The 12,971-nt window shown below is 44.8% G+C and overlaps 1 long non-coding RNA gene across 1 annotated transcript; it reads right to left on the reverse strand.

Moving 5' to 3' along the window:
- Window positions 1–3,439: 3,439 nt before the first annotated feature.
- LOC141042376 (uncharacterized) lies at window positions 3,440–8,686 on the reverse strand. The gene is made up of 3 exons (XR_012204896.1): window positions 7,270–8,686; window positions 6,383–6,471; window positions 3,440–5,148 (listed from the first exon to the last, which is right to left on the reverse strand). It is a non-coding gene; the product is annotated as an uncharacterized lncRNA (long non-coding RNA).
- Between the last annotated feature and the right edge of the window lie 4,285 nt (window positions 8,687–12,971).

The following is a 12,971-nucleotide window of genomic DNA, read 5'->3' on the forward strand; positions in this document are numbered from 1 at the left end:
AACATGAACTTGAGAAATGGAACGATACTTGAGTTGAGGAACAACACAAAACCTCCGGAAGACTTGAAAGAGTGGAATGAGAAGAACGGGGAAGAAGATGAAAACTTCTACCATGAATGAAATAGAGAGCATCCTTAGAAGGAAACATTGAACGGAGCTGTTGGAAATTCAACAACAAAAGAATAAGCTTGTTGTGGACTTATGGATAACATCTCAAAATTATGAGGTGGTAACCTACTACAAGCGGAAAAGATTGAAAAGCTGAGAAGAACGAGGAAATGCAAAACTCCACTTCAGAAGAATAAGGAGAATTAGTTGCACTTCAAGACGCAAGAAGAAAAGATACTAGAACTCCTTGAGCAAGAATCTTGATGAACACTTGAAGAATGACTTAAATCATGACGAGCCACTGTGATGAACTCCGGTAACAAAAGAATGACGAGATAAAATTGAAGGATGAAAGGGATAAGATTAAATCCTTGCGATGATTTGGATGGAGGTTCGCGACGAAATCGGCGAGAAGCTTGGAACTCCGGAAAAGAAAAGATGAGAACACTTTGAACCGAGAATGTGATAAGATGAACAATCTCCGAAAAGAAGAGATAAAACCACTTGAAGAAAGAAGAATAAGGATTAGGTTATGCTTATCCTCCACCAATTAAATTGATGAGAAGCAATGGGTTTGCATACTACTTATTCTCGTTGGAAAAATTAAGGGGGGATATAGCGCAAAACTTGAGAAAGTCTTCGTGAACCACCGGTAGGATTGGAAAGAACGAATGAATTGATATGATAACAACAGAAAGAATCTTGAACGAGCCACCGTAGGAATTGAAACGAATGACGAAAAGAGAAATGAATTACCAGAAAGAATTAGAAAAGCACGAAGATACTTGAGGGAATTTGATACCACGGAATGAAGAGGTCTCGAATTGATTAAAGATTACTTGAACAAAGCACCGGAAGAATATTGAGACGAATGAAAAGGCATGAATATAGAATAATCGGAGAACGGATTTGAAACTTAGAACGAAGAAATATTCTGAAATGGAGGCCTCCGGATAATTGAGACGGAAAACAACTCCTGAAATACTCCGGATGGGTGAAAATAATTGCACGACTTAAAACGATATGAGCGGATAACATCAAGCTAGCGACATGAATCTTCGGGAGAACAGACAAGATTTAAGAGAAACTCTTGTTCGGTCTTCAAATGTTGAGAATGACGACGAGAAACAAGACCAAAATTGTTGAGATACTCCGGGAGAATGAAAAGCGAAGAGGTAGAGTCAACAACGAAAATAATTTGAAATTGATCTTGGAAAAGCGTCTGACTGATGAAATTCATACTTACATCAAACTTCGAAAAGGATTTGAGAATAACTCCGGGAAACTTAGAAGAGTCAGGTAAGATCCTGGGAAAGACCTGTGGGTTAGGGCCCACTAAAAAGAAACACCATTGAAAAAGATTGTTGCAGAGATAGATGATGCACCGAAACAATTGAAATATTTGAATGAGGTGACAACCTCGAATTAATTCAAACACAGCCGAATCTCCTGAGATGTCTTGAGCACTCCGGAAGGATAAACTGGCGAGAGGCGAACGGGCAAGGAAAACACTTGATCCAAGGAAAAGAATATGATCAACCCGAAAAAAACTTGAATTGAATCCACCGGAAAGAAAAGAGATGAAGAATGTCAAACGAGACGAGAATTCACCGGTTGAAATGATTGAGGGAAGACTGGAGAGGCTCCGTACGAATGAAATTGATGCTCAAAAGAGACTCAGACTCCGGGAAGAAGAGGGTGGGAGGGCGGGAAAAATAAAGGCAACTTGGAAGGTAGAACCGACGAATAACTTCAATAGAAAAACACAAGTTGAGATAATTGAGGAAAGAATGCAAAGGCTTCGCACGAGTAGAATGGATACTCGATATCGGACTCCGATTCCGAGAAGAAAAAGGGTGGGCGGGTGGGAAAAACAAGGACAACTTCGGACAGAGAAACAACTTCGTTGAGAGAGAACTGAGGATTGAACTTCCCAAAAGATGAAGAGGCTCGAGTCAACTGGACGAGAAATGCACCGGATGAAAAGAGCTGAGAACCAACGATCGGAAAACCAACTGCGTGATCCTAAAGAAAATTTGAAGGGTAAGAGAAGTAATTCAAAACACCTACGTCAAGATTCCTCACCAGAGCGACGAAGGGGCTGAGGAGTAAAAAGAATTCCTACTCTCCGATATAACTAGACTCCGAAATAGTTTTCTTCTAGACTCAACAACGGCCAAACTACACGATCAATCAAGGGGGCTCCTAGGGTCGGTCGAGGCTCTGATACCAACTTGTCACGCCCAAGATGCGACCCTATCCTAAAGGAACTCGAAGGTCCCACCAAGGATAGAAGCGCATCTTGAAGACGCTTTTGCAAGGTGGATATCATTACATCAACATTACATAATAGATGGGGATACATACAAAGCATACAAATGCCGCAAGAATACATCAATATACATGAGAACAACATCCGACTACGGATGAAACACAAATAGAAGCTCAAACGACATCCACCCTGCTAGCCCAGGCTGCCGACCTGGAACCTATCCCCTGATCGAAGAAGAAGCAGAAGAAGAACTCCAAAACAAGTAACATCGCTCTCGCGTCATGATCATCGCAAAACCTGTACCTGCAACTGGTGTTGTAGTAAGCTGTGAGCCACGAGGACTCAGCAATCCCATTACCATGGGTATCAAGACTAGCAAAGCTTAATGGGTATCGAAAGGATAAGTGGTGAGGTTGCAGCAGCGACTAAGCAAGATATGGTGGCTAACTTACGCAAATAAGAGCGAGAAGAGAAGCAATGGAACGGTCGTCAACTAATAATGATCAAGAAGTGATCCTGAACTCCTACTTACGTCAAACATAACCCAAAAACCGTGTTCACTTCCCGGACTCCGCCGAAAAGAGACCATCACGGTTACACACGTGGTTGATGCGTTTTAATTAAATCAAGTGTCAAGTTCTCTACAACCGGACATTAACCAATTCCCATCTGCCACATAACCGCGGGCACGGCTTTCGAAAGATAATACCCTGCAGGGGTGTCCCAACTTAGCCCGTTATAAGCTCTCACGGTCAACGAAGGATATTCCTTCTCCCGGGAAGACCCGATCAGCCTCGGAATCCCGGTTTACAAGACATTTCGACAATGGTAAAACAAGACCAGCAAAGCCGCCCGATGTGTCGACAATCCCGATAGGAGTCGCACGTACCTCGTTCTCAGGACACACCGGATAGGTCAAGCTACGAGTAAAACCAGCCCTCAAGTTGCCTCGAGGTGGCCCCGCAGGTTGCCCGGTTCGGACCAACACTTAGAGAAGCACTGGCCCGGGGGGGGTTAAAATAAAGATGACTACTTGAATCTTTCTAGGGATTGTGGTGGACAACTATCATTCTCTGCTGAGCAACGGCTTCTTTGAGGATGCTTGCACTTGGTATTACCGCTGATGCCATTGGTGAGATGGTCCGGATGAGGGAGGGCACATGCCTAAAGACCACTATGAGGTTTGTCGCACCATGGTGCAGGTGTTTAGAGTAGAGCATCTAAGAGAACCAAATGTGCAGGATGTAGAAAGTTTGTTGGCTATTGGAGAGGCAAGAGGTTTTCCATGTGTGCTCGGTTCAATTAATTGCATGCATTGGCAATGGAAGTACTGTTGTCGGTGTCAAAATCGGCGGATCTCGGGTAGGGGGTCTCAAACTATGGACCTTGGATCGATGGGGAATAGTAGACGTGGGACATGATGTTTACCCAGGTTCGAGCCCTCTCAAAGAGGTAAAACCCTACGTCCTGCTTGATTATATTGCTTGTGGGTTACAGAGTAGATCTACCACAAGATCAGACGAACTAAACCCTAACTAGTAGGATGGTGATTGTTCTTCTAGCCTCTACGGCCTAAGCCACCCGGTTATATAGACACCGGGGGTGCTAGGGTTTACAGATAGTTGGTTACATCAAGGAAACTCTAGATCTCCCATCTTGACATGGGGTGCGCACCAAGGCACAAAAGGTCTCCGGTCCTGATATAATGCGGCCCACCAATCCGGCCCATGTGAGACAGGCTGGCATCCCGAGGACCCCCTAATCCAGGACTCCCTCAGTAGCCCTTGAACTAGCCTTCAACGTCGTCTTCGTATTATCCCCGTGACCGCGTAGTCTGGCTTGTAGGCGAGTTCCCTTTCTTCGCAATATTCGGAACTATCCTTCTCCAGTTAAGCCCTTAGAAAGGCTTGATCTTAACATGGCCATACGTCAAACCGTATCTGGGTTTTGAACCATAATTTTACTTAGCCTTGAAGGTCAATCGTTCGAGTGTGAACAATATCCTTGACTGACAACTTTTGGCGAGGGGTCGCGTTCGGTCATAAACATGAAGACTCGATGTGCGGCTCGAAGCGGCCCCTTCAATGACACGTCTCATCTAGGCGGAGATCGTGTTCTGTTTTTAAGGGATTTGATCAAGGATCCCCCACATCTACCCGCGCGTGATGCTTCAGATATATCGGGAGGTGGCAAGGCCAACGACGCATTTAAAGGACTCCTGGTATCTTGGCTGCTTATAAAAAGGAAACAACCACAGTTATCCCCGTACGCCTTTCTTCTTCCTTTCGCCGCATTTCTCCTGGTCCACAAAGCTCAAGTGCCCTGTCTCAACTTTTCTCCAAAGCTCCACTCCCCGTACTTGGCGATGGCGGGATCTGCCGCAGTGTAACGCCCACGATGCGGCTATATCTCCCACGTGCCGAGGCACGACTTAGAGGCATAACCACATTGTGGTTTTGTCGCAAGAAGGGTCATCTTCACACAATCCCATGTAATGAACATGAAAGGGATAAAGAGAGTTGGCTTACAATCGCCACTTCACACAATACTTAAAGTAAATCATACATCATTCAGAGTACACACATAGACCGACTACGGTCAAATCCAAAATAAAAAGGAAGATAACCCCAAATGCTAGATCCCTGATCATCCCAACTGGGCTCCACTACTAATCATCAGGAACCAAACATAGCAATGACCAAGGTCCTCGTCGAACTCCCACTTGAGCTCAGTTGCGTCACCTGCACTGGTATCACCGGCACCTGCAACTGTTTTGGTAGTATCTGTGAGTCACGAGGACTCAGCAATCTCAAAACCCACGAGATCAAGACTATTTAAGCTTATGGGTAGGAAAGGGGTAATGGGGTGGAGCTGCAGCAAGCACTAAGCATATATGGTGGCTAACATACGCAAATAAGAGCGAGAAGAGAAGCAACGCAACGGTCGAGAAGCTAGAAGTGATCAAGAAGTGATCCTGAAACTACTTACGTTCATACATAACCCATACCGTGTTCACTTCCCGGACTCCGCCGAAAAGAGACCATCACGGCTACACACGCGGATGATGCATTTTAGTTAAGTCAAGTGTAAAGTTCTCTACAACCGGACATTAACAAATTCCCATCTGCCACATAACATCGGGAACGGCTTTCGAAAGTTTATACCCTGCAGGGGTGTCCCATCTTAGTCCATCACAAGCTCTCACGATCAACGAAGGATATTCCTTCTCCCAGAAAGACCCGATTAGTCTCGGAATCCCGGTTACAAGACATTTCGACAATGGTAAAACAAGACCAGCAAGACCGCCCGAATGTGCCAACAAATCCTGATAGGAGCTGCACATATCTCGCTCTCAGGGCACACCGGATGAGACATCCTACGAGTAAAACCAGCCCTCAAGTTCCCCTGAGGTGGCCCCGCAGTCTACTCAGTTCGGACCAACACTTAGAGAAGCACTGGCCCGGGGGGGTTAAAATAAAGATGACCCTCGGGTTAATTACTCCCAAGGGAAAGGTTATAGGTTGTTAGGAAAATGTAAAACCAAGGTTGGGCCTTGCTGGAGGAGTTTTATTCAAAGTGAACTGTCAAGGGGGTCCCATAACCCCAATCGCGTTAGGAACGCAAAATCAAGGAACATAACACCGGTATGACGGAAACTAGGGCGGCAAGAGTGGAACAAAACACCAGGCATAAGGCCGAGCCTTCCACCCTTTACCAAGTATATAGATGCATTAATTAAATAAGAGATATTGTGATATCCCAAAATCATCATGTTCCAACATGGAGCAAACTTCAACTTCACCTGCAACTAACAACGCCATAAGAGGGGCTGAGCAAAGCGGTAACATAGCCAAACAACGGTTTGCTAGGAAGGTGGGTTAGAGGCTTGACATGGCAATATGGGAGGCATGATAAACAAGTGGTAGGTAGCGCAACATAGCAATAGAACGAACAACTAGCAAGCAAAGATAGAAGTGATATCAAGGGTAATGGTCATCTTGCCTGAGATCCCGCAAGGAAGAAGAACGAGTCCATGAAGTAGACGAACCAACGTAGTCGAACGGATCCTCACAATCGCAACATTACCAGAACTATCGAGAAGGAGCACAACCGGAAAAGAAGCAAACAACATGGTAAACACACAAGCATAAACATGGAATGATGCACAACCAAGTATGATGCATGTCCGGTTTAATGATTCATGGCATGGCAAAGTGCAACACACAACACTACAAATTAAGTGGGGCTCAATATGCAACGAGTTGCATATTGACAAAACTTCACAACAATTATTTAGTTCTCTCCCGTTTGAACTACTCAACAATATGAAATGTTGGTTAACATGGCAAGAGGTGAGGCATAAGTAAACTAGCTATCTAGGCAAGTTTAAATGAGGCCGGAAACAACAAACAACAATTCCGGAAAATCCTCATATGCATATTTCAAATTTTGTACTGTTCTGTCCTAAACCATATTTTAGAGTAGTTAAACAGAAAAATAAAGTGCACCAAGTTAATCTATGCATTTTTCTAAGAAAGTTACATATATAATTTATTTAATTCGGAGCTACGGTTATTTAGATATGAAATAAAACATTTTAGCAAATTATTTAAGCTAACTTAAACAAACAGCAAGTTTAAACATTTTAAACATGGATGAAAGTGGCATATTATGAAACTAGACAGAAATATAAGTATTTTCCATATATGAATTTTTTACATATGATGCATAGTTCATGAGTTATTGTATGCATGCGGTTAGAGGTTTTTTTTTGTAAAACTACAAAACCCTGGATAATGAGCAAATGCGCAGATCTGAAAAAAATGTACGCGGGCCGAATCTGGCTGGCCCGATAGTGTACTGGAGAGGGACTGGAGGGGGCTGCTCACATCGGGCTTGACTGGGCCGGCTCGGATCTGGAAGGAAGCAGGCCGGCTTGGCGTAGGGGGGGACGGATGTGGCGAGGCGACTGGTCAATGCGGGCATGACCCGTTGTGCTCCGGCTTGGCGTAGGGGGGGGACGGATGTGGCGAGGCGACTGGTCAACGCGGGCATGACCCGTTGTGCTCTGTCGCTCGAAGCAGGGGATGCAGCGGCGGCTTGGCATGGCTCGATGCAGGAGCAAGGCAGCGGCGACGCTGCTCCTGCGGCTTTGGCGGGCGCCTGCGGCAGTTCCCCGGAGACGACGGCAGGGAGACACAGAGGAGGCTAGGAGGTCGCAGGGTAGGCCGGCGAGGTCGGGGAACTTGGCGCGGCAGCGGCGAAGGCGAGGGCGACCGGAACCCTGGGCGAAGGAAGCAGAGGACGAAGGTGGAATTGGCGCGAGTTCCGGGCGACGGGGCGTGATGCAGGGGAGGCAGACGAGGTGGACTTGGCAGCGACAGCGCTTCGGGCGAACTCCGCTCGTTACCTCCAAGAGAAGAAAATGAACGAGAGAGAGATCGAGATGTGAGAGGAGGAGAAAAGCAAAACTGAGGAAGGAAGGGAGAGGAAGACGACGAGGGGTCCTGATCGCTGCTGTTGCACGCCGGCAACGGCTGGCGATAGTCGGACATGGCGGCAGGGTGGCCATGGGAGGAGCTTGGCGGCGCAGGGCTTCGCGGCTGCGAGCTCCTGGACATGGGAGGAGGTGGCCATCGGGGATGGGTAGAAGGAGGCTGCGGCACGGGGTTGGTCCTGCTGGTGGTGCTAGACGGCGGAGGGAGCTCCGGTGGTGCTGCTTCTTGAGGCGGTGCGTGGGAAGCACAGGAGGTTGCAGGCTCGGGCGTGGAATGGATCGAGGGGAAGGTGGAGGCTGGTTGGGTGGAACTAGCAGGGGAGATCCCGAGGGGATTTGGTGGATTGGCGGCGGCGGCGGTGGGTGGATGGGACTGGAGGCCTAGGTTTTAGAGATTTGTCTACGGTTGTCCATTATATATAAGGAAGTTGATTTGGGTAGGGGCATTTTGGTCCCTTTGATCGTAATCGGACGGTCCTGGAAAATTAGGTTAGGAAGTCCAACCAATGAACCGAAGATGTTTTAGAGATGTTCGGAGATGATCCGAATCCAACGGTGACGACTCCCCGTGTCGGGTTCGGGACATCTTTCGAACGTGCGCGAGAGGTTTGGGCACTGTACAGAGAGACTCCGGTTTAGGCTAGAGGGAAAAGGAAGAACAAGGTTGGTCTCGGAACGGTCAACAAAAGCAAGGGGGGGCGCGGCAACTACAAGCGGATGCAAGTTTTAAAAACAATGACGGCAACGAGTGCCGATGCAATGCGGATGATGCCATGATGAAATGCAACAAACAAATAAAACACGCGGCAACAAAGAAAACCAAGGAAGTCATCTGGAGCGTCGGTCTCGGGGCGTCACAACACTCCTCCACTTACAAGAGATCTCGTCCCGAGATCTAAGGATGGCACCGGAGAGAAACGGAAGAAGAAAGAGGTAAAACTAAGTTGCTTCTATGACAAACGAATGAAACCAACAAACCTTGGAAGATTGAAACTTGAAGAATTGACATGACGGAGATAATGAAATTGAAACACTCTGTTAGACTAGAGGAACAAGGAATACGACGAGAACAAAGAGGCTGAAGGAATAAGATAGATATTGAAACCACTCCGGTTAAAACAAGATAGGGAAGGAATAAGAATGATCTAATTTGGGCAGCACTCCAACTGAAAAGAGATGCAAGACTTGATAAGATGAAAAGAACTTAAGCAGAGGACACAACACTCCGTTAAATGGATAAGCACAAGAAGAACACGATCCTCACAATTCCAGATGATGAGTGAGAAGAGCAACATCACGATGCCTCCGGGAGAAAGAATAGAAGATAGATCATTGGAATAAAAGAATGGAGAAGAAAATGGCAACTTCTTCCAGAAATGATCTTGGAAAGCACCCTTCCAAGAAGGTTATAACGGAGTTGTTGGAAAACCAACAACGAAACGAATAAGCTTGTAGTGGACTTATGGAAAACTTCTCAAAATTAAGGCGAAATTCTGCCACTACGGAAACAATAGATTGGATTGATATCAGCAAGGAGATGAGAAACTTATTTCACCGGGAGGATAAATGAAGAACTTGGGTCATTTATAAGCACCATAAATAGCAACAATCATTAGGGAAGGCTTTAGGTGAAATATACCCCAAGATAACTCCAATGAAGAGATTGATGGGTTACAAAGGATCTCCTGAAGGAAGAGGAAAAGATGGGTTTAAATATCTCATTCTTAACAACTTGCGAATCATGAAACATGAAGGAAATTGTCAAGAATGACATAACACCATCTCAAAAGATAAGGTAGAAAGAATTGCACTTGAAATGCAAGAAGAGGAATACTTGATCTCCTCAAAACAAAACATGTGTTGAGCACCATGTTTAATTTTTGAGTATAGCTTGGCGGATCATAACTTTGAGAGAAATCTTGAAGAACAAATGACGAATTAAAAGAATCCTTGACGAACCACCATGTAGAGCCTCCATGAAGAACTCTGGTAATAAAAGGATGATAGAAAGAAAGAGAAGTTGAAAACACAAGGTGAAGCCTTGCAATGATTTAGATGGAGGTTCGCGACGAGATAATGCGGAAAACATGGAACTCCAGAAAATAAAAGATGAAGCACCTCGCACCGAGAAAAATGACATGATGAACAACTCCGGAAAGAAGAAACTAGATCACTTGGATGATCAAAAATAAGAATTACATTATGCATATCCTTCACCAATTTAAATTGATGATAAGTAACGGATTTGGCATACTACTTATTCTCGTAGAAAGGATTGAGAGAGATATAGCGTAAGCTTGAGAAGGTCTTCAGCGAACCACCGGTAGGATTGAAACAACGATTAAATTGATATGATATCAAAAGAGAATCTTAAACGAACCACCGTAAGAACTGAAAATGAAAGTAGCAAAGGCACAATTCACCGGCAAGAATTGGAAAACAAATGAAGATACTTGAGAGATTTTAGATACAAGTGAACGAATAGATCACGAGCTGATTAGAGAATACTTGAATGATGCACTGGTAAGATTTGGAGAGCGAGAGCTGAAAACTGAGAATGAATAAACCCGAAATGATGGCCTTCGTAGGAATAAAATGGAAAGAACTCACGAAATGCTCCGGGTGGTAAGAAAAGAATTTTCACAATCAAAAACAATTATGAGGATGGCATGAAGCTAGAACCCTGAATCTTTAAAAGAACGAACAGGATTTAGAGGAAAACTCTTCTTCAGACTTCAAAAGCTAAGAATGGCGACGAGAAACACCACCATGAATTGTTGAGGCACTCCCGTATGACAATTAGAAAGATTGAATGAACGATTAAAAGAATTTGAAAGATCTTGGAGGAAGACATTTGACTGATGATAATTCATTCTTACGTCAAACTTTGAAATGAATTTGGGAATAGCTCCGGGAAATTTAGAAGAGTCAGGTAAGATCCTGGGAAAAGACATGTGGGTTAGGGCCCACTCAAAAGAAACACCGTTGGAAAAGATTGCATAGGAAGCGATAATGCACCGGTTGATTTGAATGGCTTGTATGAGATAACAACCTCAAAATACCTTGAACGGATTGAGAATGGAAACGAATCTTTGAGATATCTTCAGCGCTTCGGAACAAATGAATAGCAAGAGGTGAATGATTAAGAGGTGCACCGACATGAGAAAGCATGTGAACCAATGAAAATGATATGATCAACACCGAAAGCTTGAATTGAAACCACCGAAGAAGAAAAGAGAATGGAGAATGATAAATTTGAAACTTCGTTAGTATCTTCCCGAGAATCACCGGATAAGAACATTGACGGAAAAGAATGGAGAGATTTCCCATCAATAAAAGTATACTTGGTTAAGAAATCTGAGTCCTTAAAGAAAAAGGGTGGGATGGCGGGAAAACAAAGGCAGCTTGGGGTAGATGGAATGGATACCGTTGAGAAAAAAATTAGAATGATCTCGCGAATGGGAAGAATGATAGGATTAGCCTGGAGAGAAGCACGCCGGTTGGAAAAGAATTGACATGACAATCTCGATGATAAAAAAGGATTAGCATCCACATAGAAATATGAGAACACCATTTAGGGAAGGTATGGAATCAACACTGGACATTCAAGCAACTCGAATACCACAAACCAAAACAAAACAAAGGATTTGGCTTGCAGGATAAGCCGGAACAAACACATATGATGGAGATTTACCCAATCCCATATCATGCATCTGTCGGAAAGATATTCTAGGAGCTACTTGAATTCCCACCTATAAACTCCCGAAACTTTCTGGTTATGCAATCTGGTGTTGGAGATATAGGGGAAGCAATATATCTCACCCAAACTAACAATCCCTACATCCAGTTGTATCCATCCGTCAACACATAACCAAGAAAACTCCGGAAATCGTGTACCTCAACCTTCGAAAAGCATCCGTTATACAAGCTACGGCAATACTCCCGAACTCCCACCCCAGTACTGGGTGGCGTCGAGGTTATTTCACCACTGGCTGCATAAAAGAGATTTTTGATGTCGGCGAAACTCAGGTATTCCAGAACTGCAACGATAAAATTGTGACGACAACACCTCGGAGCTCAACTCCTCGGGACACTGCCACAACCCCTAAATGTCAGGAGGCACCAAGAACAATGTTCTCGTGACAAGAATATTAGAACGATCCCAAGATACCCGCGTGATCCTAAAAACATTTTAGTGAAATTTGAGGAGAGAAAAGACAAAACATCTACGTCAGGAGGCCTCACCAGAGCGCGAAGGGACTGAGGAGTAAAGAGAATCCTACTCTCCGATATATATAATCCTAAGGCTCAAAACATTTTGATTCTAGACTCAACAACGTCAGCGATTCGATCAAGCAGGGGGCTCCTAAGTCGGGGATGGCTCTGATTACCAACTTGTAACGCCCACGATGCGGCTATATCTCTGACGTGTCGAGGCACGACTTAGAGGCATAACCGCATTGTGGTTTTGCTGCAAGAAGGGTCATCTTCACACAATCCCATGTAATGAACAAGAAAGGGATAAGGAGAGTTGTCTTGCAATCGCCACTTCACACAATACCTAAAGTAAATCATACATCATTAAGAGTACACACATAAACCGACTATGGTCAAATCCAAAAGAAAAAGGAAGATAACCCCAAATGCTAGATCCCCGATCGTCCCAACTGGGCTCCACTACTAATCATCAGGAAACGAAACATAGCAACGACCAAGGTCCTCGTCGAACTCCCACTTGAGCTCGGTTGCGTCACCTGCACTGGTATCACCGGCACTTGCAACTGTTTTGGTAGTATCTGTGAGTCACGAGGACTCAGCAATCTCAAAACCCACGAGATCAAGACTATTTAAACTTATGGGTAGGAAAGGGGTAATGGGGTGGAGCTGCAGCAAGCACTAAGCATATATGGTGGCTAACATACGCAAATAAGAGCGAGAAGAGAAGCAACTCAACGGTCGAGAAGCTAGAAGTGATCAAGAAGTGATCCTGAAACTACTTACATTCATACATAACCCAAACTTTGTTCACTTCCCAGACTCCCCCGAAAAGAGACCATCATGGCTACACACGCGGTTGATGCATTTTAATTAAGT

The sequence above is a fragment of the Aegilops tauschii genome, chromosome 3 (genome assembly GCF_002575655.3).
Source record: "Aegilops tauschii subsp. strangulata cultivar AL8/78 chromosome 3, Aet v6.0, whole genome shotgun sequence".
NCBI classification, from domain to species: Eukaryota; Viridiplantae; Streptophyta; class Magnoliopsida; order Poales; family Poaceae; genus Aegilops; species Aegilops tauschii.